Source organism: Rhinoraja longicauda, chromosome 15, assembly GCF_053455715.1.
Source record: "Rhinoraja longicauda isolate Sanriku21f chromosome 15, sRhiLon1.1, whole genome shotgun sequence".
Lineage (NCBI taxonomy): Eukaryota > Metazoa > Chordata > Chondrichthyes > Rajiformes > Arhynchobatidae > Rhinoraja > Rhinoraja longicauda.
The window spans coordinates 50,423,925-50,447,717 of NC_135967.1; the positions used below are offsets into that span (position 1 = coordinate 50,423,925).

General features: G+C 47.2%; 1 pseudogene; it reads left to right on the top strand.

Moving 5' to 3' along the window:
• The window catches only part of LOC144600732 (interferon-inducible GTPase 5-like), a 41,080-nt pseudogene extending 33,647 nt beyond the window's left edge, over window positions 1-7,433 (top strand).
• Window positions 7,434-23,793: the final 16,360 nt, after the last annotated feature.

Here is a 23,793-nt window from a genome sequence, read left to right on the forward strand (position 1 = left end):
CTTTTTTGGTATGACTGTAAGGCCAACCAAATTCCTCGTATGTTGCATGTTCTCAATGTTGGGGGAGTCCAGAACCAGGGGCCACAGTTTAAGGGGTAGGCCATTTAGAACTGAGATGAGGAAAAACTTTTTCAGTCAGAGAGTAGTAAATCTGTGGAATTCTCGGCCTCAGAAGGCAGTGGAGGCCAATTATCTGAATGCTTTCAAGAGAGAGCTAGATAGAGCTCTTAAGGATAGCGGAGTCAGGGGGTATGGGGAGAAGGCAGGGACGGGGTACTGATTGAGAATGATCAGCCATGATCACATTGAATGGTGGTGCTGTCACAAAGGGCCGAATGGCCTCCTCCTGCACCTATTGTTTATTGTCAAACCAAATTCCTCGTATGATGCAAAACATGCTTGATTAATAAATTACGATTCTGATTATTATCATTGTACCTGTCTCCACCACTTTTCTGACAGCTCGTTCCAAATAGCCACCAGTCATCTTTCCCCTCAACTGGAAACCCTCCAGATTTTAGTTACCTACCCTGAGAAAAAGACAAGTGATTAATTACCATACAGATGTTCCTCATAATTTTATATATCCCTTTATAATCCCACTGCACAAGTTATCTCTTCACTTTGCTCTGTAACAGGAAAAGCATTTCAACCATAACTATGTTTACCCTTATTGTTGTGCATGTGTACTGAAGTACAGTGAAATGCTTTGTTTAGCCTGCTGTACAATCAATAGGTCAGATTGACACGAGGATATCTGGTCATGATGCAATGTGCAATGTGTTTGGATGCTGTTTCAACTGGAAACTGTCATGGTTTTCTTTCAGTCATGTTTCCGTTCAGTCATGTTCCAACACATGTTTCCTTTCAGTCATGTTCCAACACATGTTTCCTTTCAGTCATGTTCCAACACATGTTTCCTTTCAGTCATGTTCCAACACATGTTTCCTTTCAGTCATGTTCCAACACATGTTTCCTTTCAGTCAACAGGCGGCTCAGTCTGAGACCCCCACATTCTTCACGCAGGAGGAGCTCAGCAAACTGAAGTACGACTTCCAAACGGGTGGTGTGGAAAAGATTAAACCCTTGATACAGAATAAGATGAAAGAGCTGGACAAGACTGAGCTGAACATCGCCGTTACGGGGGACACAGGTACAGGAAAATCCACCTTCATCAACACCATGAGAGGGCTTCGTAGCACAGATGAGGGAGCGGCTGAGGTTGGCACCACAGAAACTACAATGGAGCCAACCGGATACCCACATCCCAATCTGCCCAATGTCCGCTACTGGGACCTGCCGGGGATCGGATCTACACGATTCACAGCGGGTTCCTACCTGAAGGAAATGCAATTTAAAAAATACGATTTCTTCATCATAGTGTCAGCTGGTCGATTCAAAGAGAATGATGCAAAACTTGCCATTGAGATTAAGCGGCTGGGGAAGAGGTTCTATTTTGTTCGCTCGAAGATTGACGCTGACCTTAATGCAATGCAGAGGGAACGGAAGGAATTTGATAAAAATGCAGAATTGGAAAAGATCCGGAGTGACTGTCTCTGTGGGTTGGGGAAGATCGGGATTCCTGATCCCAGGGTGTTCCTGATATCCAGTTTTAAACAGGATCAGTATGATTTTGTTCAGTTGAATGAAGCACTGGAAGGTGATTTACCATATATAAAGAAAAGGATCTTTGTCCTGGCCCTTCCCAACCACAGCGTGGAGATTGTTCAGAAGAAAAATGAGTTGCTGAAGAAGGAGATCTGGGCATTGGCGATCCTCTCGGGAGCAGCAGGAGCCATCCCAATCCCTGGAGTCTCTCTCGCGTGTGACATTGGCATACTGATTGGAGCAATCATCCATTTCAGGGAATGCCTGGGTCTTAATAACTCTTCCCTTCAGCGACTGGCCAACAGAACAGGTAAATCCATGGATCAGCTGAAAGCAGCAGCAAAAACTCCCCTGCTGGGAGAAATAACTCCAGGTGTAATTATGAGGATAAGTTGGGGAGCTGCTGTTGTTACGGTTTCAGCCCTGGAATTTGCTCTATACTTTGTCCCAGTCATCGGCTGCATTTTTGGAGCAGGTTCATCATTTGTCATGACCTTCATGATCCTGAGAGATGCGCTGAAGGAACTGACGGAGAGTGCGGAGAGGGTGGTGAGGGTAGCGTTTGACATTAGAACATAGAAGAGTACAGCACAGGAATGGGCCCTTCAGCCCACAGTGTTTGTGTCAAACATTATGCCAAGTTCAACTGATTTCATTTGCCCGTACATGATCCTGGCTGATCGTCCACAATCAGTAACCCGTGCCTGCCTTCTCCCCGTACCCCTTGATTCCGCTAGCCCCGAGAGCTCTATCTAACTCTCTTTTAAATTCATCCAGTGAATTGGCCTCCACTGCCTTCTGTGGCGGAGAATTCCACAAATTCACAACTCTCAGGGTGAAAAAGTTTTTTCTCATCTCAGTTTTAAATGGCCTCCCCTTTATTCTTAGACTGTGGCCCCTGGTTCTGGACTCCCCCAACATCAGGAACATTTTACCTGCATTTAACCTGTCCAATCCTTTAAGAATTTTATATGTTTCTATAAGATCCGCTCTCACCCTTCTAAATTCCAGTGAATTCAAGCCCAGTCGACCCATTCTTTCATCATATGTCAGTCCCACCATCCTGGGAATTAACCTGGTGAACCTATGCTGCACTCCCTCAAGAGCAATAATGTCCTTCCTCAAATTAGGAGAACAAAATTGCACACAATACTCCAGGTGCGGTCTCACCAGGGCCCTGCACAACTGCAGTAGGACCTCCTTGCTCCTTATCGCAAATCCTCACGTGATGAAGGCCATCATGCCATTAGCTTTCATCTCAGCCTGCTGTACCTGCATGCTTACTTTCAATAGATTGAAAGTAATCAATAGACTGAAGAAGTCAAATGCCAAATCTTGCTGAATAAATAGAAGAGGGATAGTATATTTATGATGACGAAGAACCACCAGTGAGATGGACAGGTTTTACTTCCACAAATTCAGAAGCTCTGTAACAATCAAGGTGAAATGTTATTAAGTATGGGCCTATTGAAGGCACAGTTTGATGAACTTTCAGTTTGGAGATACAGCATGGAAACAGGTCCATCAGCCCACCAATTCCACACTGACCATTGATCACCCTTTCACACTATATCTACTGTACCCCACTCTCTCATCCACTCACTCCACACGAGAGGCAATTTTACAGAGGTCAATTAACCTACAATCCTACACGTCTTTGGGGTGTGGGTGGAAACCTGAGCACCCCAGTGGAAACTCACATGGTCACATGGAAACCATGCAAACTTCACACAGGTTGTACCCGCAGTAGGATCGCGGTAGGATCATGCTTGTGAGTGTGATTTAATACGTAATGGGGAGTGTCTACATGGGAGGAGGCTAACGTAGCAACAGAGATTGTGGGTCAGTTTAGTCTCGGAGGTTGGAGAGAATACAGTTCTTTAGCACGCTCGCACCAGTCATACTCACGCCAGCTACACTCGCAAGAACCACACGGTAACGACTATATGAATGTTACTGTGTTGTTTGATGAAGAAACAGTTGATAAGGACGAAAGGTTATGAATTACTCTTTGATTGTGCTACTTTAATAAAGACCAATAAATCAAGAAAAGACGTTTGGAAGATTCGTTTTGTTATCTCAGAGTGCGATGCGTGCGTAAACTATACCTCCATTCCATCCCCGAGCAGTAATGGCTATCGAAGTTGGACTTTGAGAAGGTATAGAAACTGCCATTACATTAGAGTAAAGAACTCTTCTCTGAATGGAGCAGAGTAAAGAACTTCTCTCAGTGGAGTAGAGTAAAGAATTTTCTCTGAGTGGACTAAAGAAAAAAACTATTCTAACAGAAGAATCTAAGAAAGACTTGTTCTACAAGCAACATCCGATTCAACAGTGGAATTGAAGAAGAAGCTGAATCTGTGCCAGAGATTAGAGCTGAAATCCTGGAACAAAGAACCTGCCGGTTGAAGCCAAATTGACACCTGGATCATTAGAAGATTGAAGACTTCATTGACCGGGTACCGTGAGTAGACGACTGTTTAGTCGTAATTTTAAGTTAAGGTCTAAAAACTTAAAAGCCTGTGAGAAAATTCTGCAGAAGTACTATTCGATACAAGAAGCTTGTTTATGCTACGAGGAGATAAGGAAACCAAACTCGCAGAGCACGACCTGGAAAAATTAATTATGTTATGAACTTCTACAAGATAAGGTGCTCAGCCAGCGATTGTTTACCATAGGTGCTGGCCCAAGACTTTCAGCCTTGGAATTAATGATGTGTTTTGAAAAAATACTCATTCTGTTGTGAATTCTTCTGGTGTTTCTGGAACATAGCTATAAGCACCAATTCATCATGGATCTTCCATCAGGTAAGTATGAGGAACCGCCACAGGAGGGAGATGTGGAACAAAAATCAAGAAGATATGAAAAAAGAGAAATTCATCTTTCGGAAAAAGGGCAAGCAGTCTACCTGGTAAGATGCCAGAAGAGTGACAAGTTGTGGAAACAGGTCATCAAATTAATTGTCTGTCAGAAGGAACTAATGGAATTAGATGAGAATGCGAACATTGTAAAATCTGGTCTGGATCAACTACTCAACCTTTACCATGGGGTTGGAGAAAAACAAAAGTCACTACTGAGTTTACAACTGACCAAGCCAGAACTCCAATGGGACACTCAGTGGTTCCAAGAAAGGGTGAACATTTTTGATGGTTTCATGACTGACGCGGAGAAGTGGTTGTCTGAAATCAGGGCTCGAACATTGCACTCTACAGTAGAAGGTGCGATGCAACAAGGGGTTGAGGTGGAAGAGGAAATTACACCTCAGGATAGTGTCTCAAACGTCTCAACACGAAGATCTAGACGTAAATCTGGTTCTGTAGCCAGTTCAACTACGAGGGTCTCTGCTCAAATGGAGGCTGAAGCTGAGATGGCTGCTGTCTCGCTAGAAGCTGCCGCTTTGGAGAAAACATACCAGCTTGAGGATCAAGAGAAACAGCTGAAGAGAGAGGCTAAGAAACGAGCAGAACAGCAGAACCAGGAGGATGAGGAATGAGCAGACCAGCTGAAGAGAGAGAAGGAATGGCTGGAAATAGCCACGAAGCTGGCAGCTGTAGAGGCAAGGAGGGACATACTGGAAGGCCGAGTGAGGATCAAGATGCAGCTCGAGAGTATCTCAGAGGAGTTCCTTGATCCAAGAAGGAGCTACTAAGCTGGAAACAATAGCTGAAGCCAACCCACAGCCAAGGCGAGCCTGGTCTCGTGATGCCGAACTGGCACTCAGTAAGTGGATGGTTGACAAAACTTCACCAAAGCAACCGGGTGCTAGACCAAAGCAACCTACCTTTGCAATGACTGTTACGGCTCAAAATGAGCCAACCCAGTACTCTTCTCAGAGGCCTGGTCATCAGCTACCTGCACCCAGCCAGAGACAAACAAATGATTATGGGGCTCGTGACAAATTTTATCCGGATCGACCTGTACTGAGCCAGGGATTTCAAAATGAATTCTATGAATTGGTAAGGAATCAAACGAAACTCAGCGAGCTCATGGTTCAACAAAATCTTTCGGCCACCTTACCCGCAATGGAAATTCCTAAATATGATGGTGATACATTACAATATGAAACTTTCATAGTAGCGTTTGAAGAAGGAGTGAGATCAAGTCACAGAGATCGTTTACGATTTCTGGAGCAATACACAAGCGGATATTCAAAGCAGCTTGTCAAAAGTTGTTGACATTTGCCTGCGGATGAAGGCTATCGAAAGGCAAGAAAATAGCTTGAGGTGCATTTTGGTAACAAACAGAAGATTGTTAACGCATACATGAAGAAGGCCTTTGCTTGGTCAGTTATTAATGTGGAAGATGTGAAGGCTTTGCTTAAGTTTGCGATATTTCTTAGTGGTTGTTGTAATTCAATGAGAAATAGCATCCACATGGAAGAAATGAAAGTTGTTAGTAATATGAAGGCTATCGTTCTAAAACTGCCCTATCGGCTTAGAGAAAAGTGGAGAGATAAAGCAGGCCTGATACAGGAGGTTGACGATAGAGAGGCCATGCTTCCTGACCTGGTGAATTTCATGGAAAGAGAAGTATGGTTAATGTCAAACCTATGCTATGGGAATATTCAAGATCCCAAATCAACAACTGTCAAAGGCTCTACCTTTACTAAAATCAAGGGAAGAACAGGACCTAAGGAATGTAGTTTTGCTGCTGGCGCAATACCCGTAGAAACGAAGGATGGAATGAAAAAGGGTGTATCTACCGTTAAACCACAAGGGTTTCGTTTTTCATGTAACGGTGGAAACGGTGGACACAAGAATATTTACCTCTAATTCAAGAACGTCAACGATGGTTGAGAGTGAGAAGAAATTTTATTCCAGATGATATCGTCTTGGTAGTTGATTCTACTGCACCACGAGGTTCTTGGTTGATGGGCAGGGTACTGTAGATTATGCCAGACGTTAAAGGTTTTGTGCCTACTGTACGACTTCAGACTAAGGACAACATCTTGGTAAGACCGATTACCAAGATATGTCTGCTTCTAAAAGGTGAGGGAGAAGATCGAAGAATCGCTAAAGAAGTTTGAATGCCAACATATAATGCATATTACTTTTGTTTTTGATAAATATTATGCTTTTATAGCTCCTTTAAATATCTATTGGTAATTGCTTCGTCATATACGCAGAACAATTAGGGGCCGGTGTGTAGGAGCCATTTACGCTTAATTTAGTTACTGTCATTGTATTATGGCTATGTTTAATATTTCTAGTTTATGCCTTTTTTGCATGTTTGTGGGTGTGATTTAATATGTAATGGGGGGTGTCTACATGGGAGGAGGCTAACGTAGCAACAGAGATTGTGGGTCAGTTTAGTCTCGGAGGTTGGAGAGAATACAGTTCTTTAGCACGCTCGCACCAGTCATACTCGCGCCAGCTACACTCGCAAGAACCACACGGTAACGACTATATGAATTTTACTGTGTTGTTTGATGAAGAAACAGTTGATAAGCACGAAATGTTATGAATTACTCTTTGATTGTGCTACTTTAATAAAGACTAATAAATCAAGAAAAGACGCTTGGAAGATTCGTTTTGTTATCTCAGAGTGCGATGCGTGCGTAAACTAAACCTCCATTCCATCCCCGAGCAGTAATGGCTATCAAAGTTGGACTTTGAGAAGGTATAGAAACTGCCATTACATTGGGTAAAAATAATGCGTAGCTTAAAATCTGAATTGTCAATGCTCATTTAACGCATGTTGAACGGGAAGGATTGATCAGCTGTGATTGAATGGTGGAATAGACTTGATGGGCCGAATGGCCTAATTCTGCTCCTAGAACTTATGAACTGTATTAATTCTGATTTTCAGCGCAATGTATGTTCACGATCTGTATAATTGAAAAGCGCTCTGTGATTAACATACAATATGCCGAATATTTCTCTCATCAATACATATCTGTGCCTAGCAATTGTACAAGATAAAACTTCAATAGAAACGGAAATATTGTGGTCTGACGTTTTTCTTACGTCTGGTTGCACAGCGCAATGTATCTCGAGAAACACCAAGAGAGTTGTGTGTCCTGCGGAAATGCATTGCACCTTTCCACAGGTTGCCAAGGTCCTCCATAGAGTACAAGATTCCATGCAACTCATGCACATAGTATTTACAAACATTAATCAATGGGCAGCACCTCATTCCACAGACTGTACAAGTCAAACCCATCTGCTATATTGAGGATGCAATCCAGGGTATTGTGTCGCAGGTGGTAATCAATAAAATATAGAAAAAATTGGTTCGTCATAAAGACTTTACAAATATGCGTGACTTAAAGAAATGAAGACAGGCGTAATTTATTCAGACTGCAGACTGTTCTAAATATTCCACTGAGCAAATTGGTTCCCTTAAATAATGATATAACAGATCATTTAAGAGTTGTGTTGAATTTAGTTTGGGAAAAGGACTAATCTAGTAGAGGTGTATAATGGTCTGATAGAGATGTATAAAATCATGAGTGGAATAGATCAGGTAGATGCACAGAATCTTTTGCCCAGAGTATGGGAATTAAGAACCGGAGCTCGTAGGTTTAAGGTGAAGGGGGGAAGGTTTTATAGGGATCTGAATGGTGACTTCTTCCCACAAAGTGTGGTGGGTGGATGGAACAAGCAGCCGGAGGAGGTAGTTGAGGCAGGTACTATAGCAATGTTTAAGAAAGATTTGGACAGGTACATGGATAGGACAGGTTAAGATGGATATGGGTCAACACACAGGCAAGAGGGACTAGTGTAGATGGAACATGTTGGTCAGTGTGAAGGAAAATAATTTCACTATGTTAACAATTAACAGATGTGACAATAAAAAGCACAATTGAGTATTTTGTGGGCAAGTTGGGCAGAATGACCTATTTCCACATTGTGTGACTGATTAAATAATGTGATCAGGAATAATACGAAGAAATTTGCAAAGATCATATCGGGGCTGGTGTTGAGAAACACTTCTGACTGCGCTGTTGCAATGCAATGCATCCCTCCAGTAATACAGACTTAATACATTCAGCAACTATCAGACATGATGGATGCAGAACCAGCATCACACCTGCATGTAAATGTGCCATGGTGTACAATAGACAATTAAATACTGACAAAGAGGATCAATACAAAATGCTGGAGAAACACAGCGGGACGGGCAGCATCTCTGGAGATGGGTGACATTTCAGGTCGAGGCCCTTCTTCAGACTGAGAGTCAGGGTGAAGGAAACGAATAAAAGGTGAGAAGGGGAAATGAAGTGTTGAACAACCAGGAGATTGTCACAGCGCAGGTTCAACCAAACCGGACAGGTCATGGGTGAGGGGGCAGACGAAGCAGTCCCTGGTCCTCCATGTTGGGGGTTGGGCGTGGGGTTAACTACCCCACCCCCTGGAAAACAGTATGAGTTACAGAAACTTTGACGAATGAAAACCAAATGACACACTTGGTTGAAGAAGGTTCCCCAGCGACGGGGAACATGACACTTCCCAGCCAAACCCGCAAGGGCACTGGGAAGCTGACACACCTTCTGACACCAAATAAATCTATCCTTGTGGGGACATGGAGCATCCGAACCATGTTCCAGGCTGGCAAGGCTGCCAATGTTGCCAAAATAAAAAATAGTGCGTTCAACTGGGGAGATCTCGAAAGAACCGCCAACAACCGAGTGAGGTGGAGGACATTTGTCAATGGCCTACGCTCCCGAGAGGAGCAAAGGGCTTAAGGTGAAGAAGTAGAAGATTGCCACGGCCCAAGCAGACTGAGCACATTTACAGAGTGTGTAAAGGATTATAAAATCATCTAAATTCAGAGTACGAGCCGGGAACACATATCTGCTGCTTGCCTTGTGCTGTTGTTTTAAAACAGTTAGCTGCTGTTCTGATAGTAAACTGATAGTAACATCAAATCTTTATTTCCCAAAATCGTGGCTTTAGGTCTGTCTACATTTTTTTAAATGGGCATCCCTGCATTTTAAATCAGTGACCCTTAGTTCCAGTTTCTCCCACAATGGGACCATTATCTGCACATTCATCTGGTCAAGATCTTTCTGAGTATATTCTCTAAAAATAAATCCCACTTTCTTACATTTGTGCTGCAGCGGATTAAATGTTTGGCTGTTCAAACTTTCACAGATTAATCTAGGCAAACAGCACGGAAATAGACCCTTCCGACCAAGATGACCCAACTACACTAGTCAACCTGCCCGCGTTTGGCCCATATCCCTCTCAACCTTTCCTATCCATGTACCTGTCCAAATATATTTTAAATGCTGTCATGGTACTTGGCTCAACTACCTCCTCTGGCAGCTCGTTCCAGATACCCCCCTTTCTGTGTATTTGCTTAAAAGACAACCTGTCCTTCCCAATATTACCCTAGCACATGTTCTCCAAGCTCCTTCCAACTAGAGCTGCGTCTAGCTCAGACCAGAACGTAACAGTGAATCAGAAAGTCCCTATGTGGGCAAATGCCACAGAACCAAGCAGCATTAAAGTAGTCACCCATCGACATTAGAGCATACCCAGCTTCCGAACAATGTGTCGACCGTCACCAAACATAAATGAGTAAAAAGAATTAGGTGCAACAAGAAATTATCTTTCTCGTCAATTCATTCATTAATGTTCGGAGAACTGTATGTCAGTGGAAAAATTACTGCCCGAAATAAAAACACTCAAGACGAGAAATCCCTGAGATAAGGGATGTGTTGGATAGGAACACTTACTGCGAAGTACTTCGAACAATTCATTTCTTTCACCTGAATAATATTCTCACACAGACCTCCCAACCCTTCTGAATTTGGCAGGAAGTTTCTGCTTTCTTATTTCATTTCCTCCATTTCGATTTTGCCTCATATTTTTCCGCAAAACACCTGCCCCACCGCTGTACACGCCCCGGCCGCTCGCCCGGCCACTGTACTCACCCCGTCCCGCTGCTCGCCTCGCCGCTGTACTCACCCCACCGCTGTACACCCCCCCGCTGTACACGCCCCACCGCTGTACACCCCCCCCCCCCGCTGTACATGCCCCACTGCTGTACTCCCCCCCCGCTGTACTCGCCCAATTGACAATAGACAATAGGTGCAGGAGGAGGCCATTTAGCCATTCGAGCCAGCACCGTCATTCAATGTGATCATGGCTGATCATTCTCAATCAGTACCCCATTCCTGCCTTCTCCCCATACCCCCTGACTCCGCTATCCTTAAGAGCTCTATCTAGCTCTCTCTTGAATGCATTCAGAGAATTGGCCTCCACTGCCTTCTGAGGCAGAGAATTCCACAGATTCACAACTCTCTGACTGAAAAACTTTTTCCTCATCTCCGTTCTAAATGGCCGACCCCTTATTCTTAAACTGTGGCCCCTGGTTCTGGACCCCCCCCCCCCCCCCCCCAACATTGGGAACATGTTTCCTGCCTCTTACGTGTCCAACCCCTTAATAATCTTATACGTTTCGATAAGATCCCCTCTCATCCTTCTAAATTCCAGTGTATACAAGCCTAGTCGCTCCAGTCTTTCAACATATGACAGTCCCGCCATTCCAGGAATTAACCTAGTAAACCTACGCTGCACACCCTCAATAGCAAGAATATCCTTCCTCAAATTGGAGACCAAAACTGCACACAGTACTCCAGGTGCGGTCTCACTAGGGCCCTGTACAACTGCAGAAGGACCTCTTTGCTCCTATACTCAACTCCTCTTGTTATGAAGGCCAACATTCCATTGGCTTTCTTCACTGCCTGCTGTACCTGCATGCTTCCTTTCAGTGACTGATGCACTAGGACACCCAGATCTCGTTGTACGTCCCCTTTTCCTAACTTGACACCATTCAGATAATAATCTGCCTTCCTATTCTTACCACCAAAGTGGATAACTTCACACTTATCCACATTAAATTGCATCTGGCCATGCATCCACCCACTCACACAACCTGTCCAAGTCACTCTGCAACCTCATAGCATCTTCCTCACAGTTCACACTACTACCCAGCTTTGTATCATCTGCAAATTTGCTAATGGTACTTTTAATCCCTTCATCCAAGACATTGATGTATATTGTAAATAGCTGCGGTCCCAGCACCAAGCCTTGCGGTACCCCACTAGTCACCGCCTGCCATTCTGAAAGGGACCCATTTATCCCCACTCTTTGCTTTCTGTCAACCAATTTTCTATCCATGTCAGTACCCTACCTCCAATACCATGTGCTCTAATTTTGCCCACTAATCTACTAAGTGGGACCTTGTCGAAGGCTTTCTGAAAGTCGAGGTACACCACATCCACCGGCTCTCTCCTGTCATATTGAATGGCGGAGCTGGATCGAAGGGCCGAATGGCCTACTCCTGCACCTATTGTCCATGATCATATTGAACGGTGGAGCTGGCTCGAAGGGCCGAATGGCGTACTGCTGCACCTATTGTCTATGTTTCTATGTTCCCTTTGCTCTTGGATGTGCAAACATGGACAATTCGCATGCTGGGCACAGTGCCCCAGTGGAGCTGAGTGGGAGACACCTGCCACCTGCAGGCGATGGCCGAGACTGCAGCTTTCCAGGCACTGAGTGGATGTGCATGAGTGCTGTCTGGCCGCTGCAGGTGAGACCCTGCTGTCTCCAGTCAGTTCACGTAGAACATGTGGAGGCATCAGCCACAAAAACTGAAGCAGGGTCTCGACCCGAAACGTCAGCCATTCCTTCTCTCCAGAGATGCTTCCTGTCCCGCTGAGTTACTCCAGCTTTTTGTGTCTTTCTCTCTTCGGAAAGAATAAGTCAGCTGGTCAGGGAGTGTGTGGGGAGAGAAACAGAGCTGGCGTTTGGGATTCAATCCCTTCATCGCAACGGGAATGATGGAATCGACAGTATTTTGAGTTGTGAACACTGATCCAAATGTGGAGTACAAGCGTGCACGTACATGATAATTTCCATCCTGCCCTTAAATATACCTGGACTATTTCCGATATCTCCCTCCCGTTTCTGGACCTCACCATCTCCATCAAATGAGACAGACTAGTGACGGACATTTACTATAAACCCACTGACTCGCACAGCTATCTGGACTATACTTCTTCCCACCCGGTCCCCTGCAAAAAGTCTATCCCCTACTCCCAATTCCTCCGTCTACGCCGTATCTGCGCCCGGGATGAGGTGTTTCATACTAGGGTGTCAGAGATGTCCTCATTCTTCAGGAAACGGGGCTTCCCCTCCTCCATTATAGATGAGGCTCTCACTAGGGTCTCTTCTACATCCCGCAGCTCCGCTCTTGCTCCCCCTCCCCCCACTCGCAACAAGGACAGAATCCCCCTCATTTTCACCTTCCACCCCACCAGCCAGCGGATCCAACATATCATCCACCAACATTTCCGTCACCTACAACGGGACCCCACCACTGGCCATATCTTCCCATCCCCTCCCCTCTCTGCATTCCGCAGAGACCGTTCCCTCCGTAACTCCCTGGTCCACTCGTCCCTTCCTACCCAAACCACCCCAACCCCGTGCACTTTCCCCTGCAACCGCACGAAATGCAACACCTGTCCCTTTACCTCCCCCCTCAACTCCATCCAAGGACCCAAACAGTCTTTCCAGGTGAGGGAGAGGTTCACCTGCACCTTCTCCAACCTCATCTATTGCATCAGCTGCTCCGGATGTTAACTTATTTACATCAGCAAAACCAAACGCAGGCTCGGCGATAGCTTCGCTCAACACCTGCGCTCGGTCCGCATTAACCTACCTGATCTCCCGGTGGCTGAGCACTTCAACTCCCCCTCCCACTCCCAGTCTGACCTTTCTGTCATGGGCCTCCTCCAGTGCCATAGTGAGTCCCACTGGAAATTGGAGGAACAGCACCTCATATTTCGCCTGGGCAGCTTGCAGCCCAGTGGTATGAACATTGACTTCTCCAACTTTAGATAGTTCCTCTGTCCCTCTCTTCCCCTCCCCATTCCCAGTTCTCCCTCTATCCTCCTGTCTCCAACTATATCCTTCCTTTGTCCCGCTCCCCTGACATCAGTCTGAAGAAGGGTCTCGACCTGAAACATCACCCATTCCTTCTTTCTGGGATGCTGCCTGTCCCGCTGAGTTACTCCAACATTTTGTGCTTATCTTCATGTTCTCCTGAGATGCTGCCTGGTCAACTGAGTTCCTCCAGCACTTTGTGACTTTTTTAAAAAAAACAGCATCTGTAGTTCCTTATTCCTGCTGTTTGCTGTAATAATGTTTGGAAACGTTCCTCGCCCATTTTGAAATTTCTGAGGCAGTTGTACATGACTGAGGGAGGGACACTCAGTTGAATTTGCGGCCATCAAGGATCTGCGACCCTGTTTTGGACAAGTACGGAGATATTATTGCCAGTGTCCTGGTCCAAGCATCAACACTGTGTTGGTGGTCTGGTCATGTTCAGCTTGCTGTGCATCGGATCTTGCTGTGTGCATGTTGGCGCCCATGTTTCACACGCCACAGCTACCAACACTTCAGAAGCCCCATAACTGTAAAGCGCTGAGCCTGAAGTCGTCACAAACGGGGCATGTTACGGTGGCAACCATTGCCCCGGAGGGTCGTGTCAGGGTGTTGGTACGGACTGCACCTCATATTTCACAGTTTACAACCCAGCGGAATGAATATTGATTTCACTAACTTCAAGTAAATCTTGCAGTTAGTTTGGGGAAGGACATCCTTGTAATTGAGGCAGTGCAGCGTAGGTTCTTGAGATTGATCCCTGGGATGGCGGGACTGTCATATGAGGAAAGATTGAAAAGACTAAGCTTGTATTCACTGGAGTTTAGAATGATGAGCGGGGATCTTACAGAAACAAATAAAATTATAAAAGTACAGGACAAGCTAGATGTAGGAAAAATGTTCCCAATGTTTGGGGAGTCCAGAACCAGGGTCTTAGAATGAAGGGGAGGCCATTTAAAACTGAGGTGAGAAGGAACTTTTTCACCCAGAGAGTTGTGAATTTGTGGAATTCTCTGCCACAGAGGGCAGTGGAGGTCAAATCACTGGTTGGATGTAAGGGAGAGTTAGATAATGCTCTAGGGGCTAGTGGAATCAAGGGATATGGGGAGAAGGCAGGCACGGGTTACTGATTGTGAATGATCAGCCATGATCACAATGAATGGCGGTGCTGGCTCGAAGGGCTGAATGGCCTCCTCCTGCACCTATTGTCTATGTTTCTATCCCCTCTCTCCGTCCCTCCACAGCCTTGTCGCCATACTAGTTTCACTATCGTCCTGTTGAGTACCACTGTCTGAAAACTTGCTACCATCTTCCCCATAGCCAACAATGCACCGTTGTGGGCTCCATCTGTCCCTGAACATCGCTGCCTGCTTTGATTTGTCCTCTTGCATATATTTCATTCATTTGTTCCCTGTACCATTTCGTATCCCTCGTTTCCCTCTCCCCTGACTCTCAGTCCGAAGAAGGGCCCCGACCCGAGATGTCACCTATTGCATGTTCTCCACAGATGCTGCCTGGCCCGCTGAGTTACTGCAGCTTTTTGTGTCTGTCTATGATCCTACCAGCCCGTTTGTGTCGCTCACAACCTCCTGACAAGCAAAATTAAGCCAGCCTTCTCATTCAGCTGCAAAACTCTCCAATGCATTTACTTTGGCATCAATGTGAACTGGGAAGTCGGCGACTTCATTAGATAATGCCTGGCCCGGTGGGGACGTTTCTCTCCAGGGCGGGAAGCTTCCAGTGTGTGGGAAGTGGAAACGCGTCTGAGAACTTGTCACTCGTCTTATTCCCAGTAATCTTCACCAAGGGAAAGAAGCGGAGATGCATCTGCCAGAAGACCAACTCTGTGCGAGGGTCTGGGACCATGTCCATCATCTACAGTTCCAGACAAAGAGATGTGGCGGATGTTTAGAACTGATGAGAATGACCTGCCTGAAATACATCGCACTGTAATGTGGACGGCTCAGTGGGGCAGCGGGAGAGCTGCTGCCTCACAGCGCCAGACACACGGGTTCGGTCCTGACTACCGGTGCTGCATGTTCGTTTGTGGGGTTTCTCCGGGTGCGACGGTTTCCTCCCACACTCCAAAGACATACAGGTGTGTGGGTTAATTGGCTTCTGTCAGAAGTGTAAGTTGACCCTAGTGTGCAGGATAGTGCTCGTGTGCGGGATGATCACTGGTCCGCCGTGCTCGGTGGGGCAAAGGGCCTGTTTCCGTGCTGTCTCTCTGTCTAAACTAACCGAAACTAAGCTGTAACTGCGGTTGTTTTGGTATTATTATGCATTCTGTTATTACATGAAAACTTTGTTTCTCATGTAACCGAAAATTATTATTGCAGCTTTGATCATTTCGCTGGTTGATTGAGCGGCAAGTGCTGATGGTAAAAGAAGCTAAATTGGGGGGTTTAATATGTACTTGTGAAGTAATGTGGACCCCGCTCCCTTGTACTGACTTGTTGATGGGGAATGCGTGTAATCAGATTCGTCACGCACAGCAACAGATGCAAAGAATCCGTTGATAGGTGGCGGGGAGAGCGGTGCCCAGGCCAGGCGTGGGGAAGGAGACTGTTGTGAGGCCCGGTGGAAACTGGAATTAAACTGCTCTCCTCACATCCACTCTGTGCGCCGCCAGCAGGGACATTCCCTCAAGTTAGGAAAAGGGGACGTACAACGAGATCTGGATGTCCTAGTGCATCAGTCACTGAAAGGAAGCATGCAGGTACAGCAGGCAGTGAAGAAAGCCTATGGAAAGTTGGCCTTCATAACAAGAGGAGTTGAGTATAGGAGCAAAGAGGTCCTTCTGCAGTTGTACAGGGCCCTAGTGAGACCGCACCTGGAGTACTGTGTGCAGTTTTGGTCTCCAAATTTGAGGAAGGATATTCTTGCTATTGAAGGCGTGCAGCGTAGGTTTACTAGGTTAATTCCCGGAATGGCGGGACTGTCGTATGTTCAAAGACTGGAGCGACTAGGCTTTTATACACTGGAATTTAGAAGGACGAGAGGGGATCTCATCGAAACACATAAGATTATTAAGGGGTTGGACACGTTTGAGGCAGGAAGCATGTTCCAAATGTTGGGGGAGTCCAGAACCAGAGGCCACAGTTTAAGAATAAGCGGCACTCCATTTAGAACGGAGATGAGGAAAAACTTTTACAGTCAGAGAGTTGTAAATCTGTGGAATTCTCTGCCTCAGAAGGCAGTGGAGGCCAATTATCTGAATGCATTCAAGAGAGAGCTAGGTAGAGCTCTTAAAGATAGCGGTGTCAGGGGGTATGGGGAGAAGGCAGGAACGGGGTACTGATTGAGAATGATCAGCCATGATCAATTGAATGGCGGTGCTGGCTCGAAGGGCCGAATGGCCTCCTCCTGCACCTATTGTCTATAACGTTGCTGTGGTTTGCACAATGTGACCATCGGCAGGGACCTGGGATGCAAGCTCCTTGGGAATGAAAGGAGGAAGAGTGAGGTGATAGTGAGGTGAGGTTCCACTGGGCGGAGTGGCGTGGCAGTGTAATACACCCGCTCACCACCACGCTGGCTGTTTCACAGGTGACCTGAACAGACTGAGACCAGTGAAGTGATGGGTGCAAGGTGTGTAACCTGCATCTGTGGTTCCTTCCTACACATCTCCTTTTCACACAGAGGGTGGTGGGTGTACGGGACAAGCTGCCAGAGGAGGTAGTTGAGGCTGGGACTATCCCAACGTTTAAGAAACAGTTAGACAGGTACATGGATTGGACAAGTTTGGAGCGATATGGACCACTCTATAGTCACTCTATAACTCTTTGACATGATGTGTAATACTGTTGCTGTTGATGGGTTAAAACATTTCAATTGCGCTGAGTTTTGTTTCCCGTCACTTATACCGAGGTAGAGTGAGAAGCTTTGTTGTTGCGTGGTATCCAGTCAGCGGAAAGACTGCACATGATTACAATTGAGCCATCCACAATGTACAGATACAGGATAAAAGCAATAACTCTCCCCTTTAATAACCTGTTGCGGGCAATAATTTAGTGTTCCGAGCAGGCTGGAGTGTCCTGACTTGAAACTTCATTTTGTCCTGTCCATTTCCCTAGTTTAGCTTCCACAGATGCTGCCTTCCCCGCCGAGTTCTTCCAGCGCTTAGTGTTTTGCTCAAAGTTCCAGCTTTCTTGTGTCACTGAGCAGACAGTCTGGGTGTACCACATCACTGTTTCAGAGGGAGCGGACTGTGTATAAATAGGGTTCAGTGTTTCCTTCGTTATAACAGTAACTACACTTTGACACGAGCATCTTGGCAATAAAGTATTTAGGATCCTTGAGCAAGGAGAAGTGGTGATCAGTTTAGTGCTGCTTAGAGTAGAGATGCAGCATGGAAACAGGCCTTTCGGCCCACCAGGTCCACACTGCCCATCGATCACCCCGCACTAGTTCTATGTTATCCCACATTCACATCCACTCTCCGCACGATCAGGGCAATTTGCAGAGGCCAATTAAACTACAAACCTCGACCCGAAACGTCACCCATTCCTTGTCTCCAGAGATGCTGCCTGACCCGCTGAGTTACTCCAGCACTCTGTGAAACGTCACCTATCCATGTTCTCCACAGATGCTGCCTGACCCGCTGAGTTACTCCAGCATTTTGTGTCTACCTTCGATTTTCACCAGCATTTGCATTTTTCCCCCTACAAACTCGCATGTATTTGGGATATGGCAGAAAGCAGAGGAAGTTGGAGGGAACCCACGCTGTGACAGGGAGAAAGTGCAAACTCCGCACAGACAGCACCCGAGGCTCGGATCATACACACGTCTCTGGCGCTGCGAGGCAGCAGCTCTACCCGCTGCGCCACTGTGAATCTGAGTCATTCTAACTGCTCGCTGCAATCTAGTTCACATGTTTCATACTGAAAGCGTTGCAACTGTGTGCGGATGTAGCAGTTTCCATGCCTGCCCTCGTATTATCACTGATCAGGAATGTAACGCGTTAGGCTTGGAGGTGTCTAATCTATTATGAGCTGGGGTAAAAATCCCCTAAAGAATCTCTCTGTGCACGGAAGTATATTCACCGATTCACTGTTTATAAATAGTGATCTTTAATCGAGAAATCCTGGTCCATACTCTCTGAACTACAGGTTGAAATGAGCTAAAGGATTAGATGCAGCAATTTGATTTCTAATGTAGTTAATTGTTCTGCAACTCTGCCCGGTAAGGTTTCATTGTTTCTGGGCAAGACCAGCCAAACACTTTTGGAAAGGAAGAATGATGTAACTTTGCAAACATTTCTCTTTTTTTCCAAAACACAGTTTTAAACAAAATAGTAATTACTACACTGCAGCTAACAACGGCGCAGCGGTAGAGTTGCTGCCTCGCAGTGCGACACCTGGGGTCGATCCTGACAGCGAGTGCTGTCTGTACGGAGTTTGTACGCTCTCCTTAGTTGTGACTGCACGCATTTTCTCCAGTGCTCCGGTTTCCTCCCACACTCCAAAGACGAGCAGGGACTGAACTGAACTGAGGTTTGTGGCTGATTGCGTTCTGTACATTGCCCCTGGTGTGTAGGATGGAACTAGTGTGTGTCGATCATTGGTTGGCGCAGACTCGGTGGGCCGAAGGGCCGTTTAGTTTATTTTCTTGTCACTTGTACCAAGACAGAATGAAATACAGTGAAACACTATATTGTTGAGAACCATCCAGTCAACAGAAAAACTATACATGATTACATTCAAGCCGTCCACCGTGTACAGACACAGGAGGAATAGAATAACGTTTAGTGCAAGGGAAAGTCCCATTACACATAGTTTGAGGGTCTCCAATGAGGTGGATGATGGTAGGTCAGGACCGCTCTCAAGGACACACCGCTCTCTGAATATCCGCTCTCTGGAGACACGGTGTCCACGCTGTATCTCTGGACTAAAGGGCAGTGAACTCTCGCCCTCCCCCGCTGCTAATTGCCCTGGCTTTTAGGGAGCGTGCTACGAGTAAATTGTGTTGCCTCTCTTACAGACATGATGTAGCCCGTCGCTGAGATGTGCCGTCGGCTGTATCGCGAGGAAACATGTTGTGTGTGTGTGTGTGTGTGTGGGCGTTTAGGGCCGGATGCAGCCCTGGTGATGTTCCAAGATGAGCTTTGCAAGGTCGAGACGTTGTTGCTGCTGGAGCGGTTGATGGGGAGTTGCAGCATTGTGCAGAGCTGAAACCTGCGCTGGGAGGAAGCTTCGTTTCAAAGCTGTCACGTTGCATTCCGATTCATTTCTCTCGTTGCAAGCATCCTTTGTGTCGAATTGAAAGTCTGTCAAAATTTGTCCCACCTGAAGTTTAACATAAATCGATCCTTATCGCCAAACTTCTGATCCGCAAACTCAGGTGTACATTTGTAAAATATGTATTTATCAACTTAAAACCAATAAAGTCGTGGAACTCTTGACCTTTTTTCTCTTCTGGCCGAATTATTCTCTGATCTCCAGAGATGCTGCCTGTCCCGCTGAGTTGCTCCGGCATTTCGTGTCTATCTTAAGAGAACCTACTTGTAAGGAGGAAGTAGGTTTGATTACTATGTTCAATCAAGATCTCATGAGTTGTTTTAGTTTACTTTAGAGATACAGCGTAGAAACAGGTCTATCTGCCCACCGAGACCTCACTGACCAGCGATCACTGCATATTAACGCTACCCTACACGGCCGCCGGACTGAACAGCGCCCGGTGCGGCTCGGCCGCGGGGCCTTCCATCGCCCGGTGCGGCGCGGCCGCGGGACACCATTCTGCTTTAGTTAAACATTTTGTTCAAGATGGCCGCGCCGTTGTGTTTGGCTGCCTGCCACTGTATGTTTCTTTTTTTTTCCTAATCAGATGTGCAGCACTTTGGTCAACGTGGGTTGTTTTTAAATGTGCTATACAAATAAAATTGACTTGACTTGACTTGACTTGATAGTTCATGTATCTGTGCGGTAATGGAATGCACAGAAGGTTTATAATGATGTCAACATCTGGGTGGTATCTATCTGGTTGAGTGGGACATTTCTGGTGCGTCAGATTGTACAAATGAATGCAAAGGAGTCGCCTGAAAAACATGTAAGAAGGAACTGCAGATGCTGCTTTACAAAGATGCCCAGTCCTGATACAAACAGAACGAAAGTTACCTAACGTTGGAGAATTCCACTCTAAGCCCAGAAGGCTGCAAGGTGCCCAACCAAAGGTGAGGCGTTGTTTCCTGGGATCACCGTAACAGTGCAGGAGGACACAGGTGGAACGGCTAAGGCGGGAGGGGGGTTGTGAATTAAAGCGGCAGGGAACAGGAAACACTCCTGTGGATGAAACACTCCTGTGGATGAACATAGCTCAAGTCCAATGGCCCACTCCCCCGTCCAACCAGTGCCCGCCCTCCCTCCCTCCCTCCCGCGGCCGGTCTGCTCGCCGGCCCTCCAGGTGGGTCCCTGCGGGCCCTGGATCAGATGTCTGTCTGAAGCCACTGTCTAAAACGAAGGCTGGCAACTTGCACAGCTCACATAGACACAAAGAAGGGTCTCTACCCGAAACGTGAAGAACGGTCTCGACCCGAAACGTCACCCACTCCCTCTCTCCTAGATGCTGCCGGACCCGCTGAGTTACTCCAGCATTTTGTGATACCCTCGATTTCTACCAGCTTCTGCAGTTATTTTACAACACAAAATGCTGCAGTAACTCAGTGGGACAGGCAGCAACTCTGGGGGGAAGGAATGGGTGACGTTTCAGGTTGAGACCAGACTGCTACAGACTTTAACATTAACTTGTACTAAAACTCCCGTCTTCCTCCACCCTCGTCATTTAACCAGATTCACAGTTCACCCCATTGTATCCCTCCAGAGAGCAAACCCCCACTGGCGAGCAATCGGCCCACACTGGCGAGCAATGGGCCCACACTGGCCAGCAATGGGCCCACACTGGCCAGGCACCGTCCTGCCTGAGGTCATTTGCTGCCAGCCCTGTTTAGTCCTGGGCTTTCCTCGCCTCCAACTCATCACTCTCCCCCCCACTCCCACCCCGTAGTTTCACTCTGAAGAACGTTCTCACCCACCAAAACGTCATCCATCCCTCTGCCCCACAGATGCTGCCTGACCCGCTGAGTTACTCCAGCATTGTCTGTCTATCTTTGGTATTAACTTGAATCTGCAGTTCTTTGATTTTGTCTCGCCAATGCTGGGGTTTCCGGGTAACACCCTTTCACGGAAAGCATTTGTTTTCTCGACTGCAGTTTCGTTTCCACTCCGGGGTCGCAGTTTATGTGAAACAAAAGACGACAATATCGTGGTTACAAACGTGTCCAAATTGCCCCCCACCCCCGTGATGTATTCAGTCCAATGCCCTTGACCCCAAACTTTCACATACACACACACGCACACACACAAGCGCGCACGCACACACACACGCACACTCACACACACGCGCACACACACGCACACTCACACACTCACACACACGCGCACACACACGCACACTCACACGCACACACACACACACGCACACACACACACCCACACGCACACACACACACACACGCACGCACACACACACACACACACACACATCACACCTCACTCGTGTCCCCTCGGTACCCTGCAGCTCTGCCCTTGCTCCCCCTCCCCCAGTCACAACAGGGACAGAGTCCCCCTTGTCCTCACCTTCCACCCCATCAGCCGTCGCATCCAGCACATAATCCTCCGGCATCTTCACCACCTCCAACGGGATCCCACTACTCACCACATCTCCCCATCCCCACCACTTTCCACTTTCTGCAGAGACCGTTCCCTCCGCAACTCCCTGGTCAACTCGCCCCTTCCCACCTAAACCACCCCCTCCCCAGGTATTTCCCCTGCAACCGCAGGAGATGCAACACCTGTCCCTTTACCTGCTCCCTCGACTCCATCCAAGGACCCTGACAGTCCTTTCATGTGAGGCAGAGGTTCACTTGCTCCTTCTCCAACCTCATCTCCTGTATCTGCTGTTCCAGGTGTGGACTCCTATATATCGGCGACACCAAGCAAAGGCTCGGCGATTGTTTCGCAGAACACCTCCGCCCAGTCTGCCTAAACCTACCTGATCTGCCGGTTGCTAAACGCTTTAATTCCCCCTCGCAATCCCACACTGACCTTTCTATCCTGGGCCTCCTCCATTACCAGAGGGAGACCCAGCGCAAATTGGAGGAACTGCACCTCATATTTCACTTGGCAGCTTGCACCCCAGTGGTACGAACATTGACCTCTAACTTCAAGTAACCCTTGCTCTCCCTCTCTCTCGCCATCCCTTCCCTTTCCCAGTTCTGCTGTTTGTGTCTCCGACTACATTTTATCTCTGTTTTCTTTGTTGTTCCCTTCTCCCAGATAACAACACGTTAGTCAGGAACTGGTGTTAGGTAAACTGTTGGGACTGAAGGCAGACAAATCCCCAGGGCCTGATGGTCTGCATCACAGAGTACTCAAGGAGGTGGCCCCAATGTTCTCTCGACTTTGGGTCAGTTCTTGTGGACTGGAGGGTAGCCAATGTTGGTTTTGAAGCCGAGGTTTGAATCTATTCGTACTCCCTCTCCCCTGACTTCATTCTGAAGGGTCTTGACCCGAAACGTCACCCATTGCTTCTATCCAGAGATGCTCCCTGTCCCGCTGAGTTACTCCAGTATTTTGTGTCTGTCTTGTTTCCCCCCGTGATGTATTCAGTCCATTGCCGGTGACCCCAGACTGGGCTTGTTTATATAATGTGCGCAGCCGCAGAGTTACAGCCTTACAGCGCCTGCAGCGCCAGAGACCCGGGTTCGATCCTGACTACGGTTTCTGTCTGGACAGATTCTCCCTGTGACCTGCGTGTGATTCTCATTATCGGTATAATTGTCGCCTAGCCGTCTCTGTTTCCACACTGCCCCGGGTCTGAGGGGCTGAGACGCGCCGGCGGGTAAAGTGTAAAGTCACTCGGCGCACACACATCTTGAGCCTTATTGATAAGGTGCAGCAATCCATCCAAATACTTGACACGAAGGCATCACAAAATGCTGCAGTAACTCAGCGGGACAGTCAGCATCTCTGGAGAGAAGGAATGGGTGACGTTTCGGGTCGAGACCCTTCGTTACGCTGATGTCGGGGGGGCGGGACAAAGAAAGGATATGGGTGGAGACAGGAAGACAGTGGGTGAACTGGGCAGGGGGAGGGGGAGCGAGGGACAGAGGAACAAGTACTTGACAAGGTGAGAGGCACGCAACGACTGGAGCGGCGACCACAGCGGACGTTCACTGACGGAGTCTCCTCCTGAACCGAAGTAGGTAATTACCAGAACCGGAGCAGCG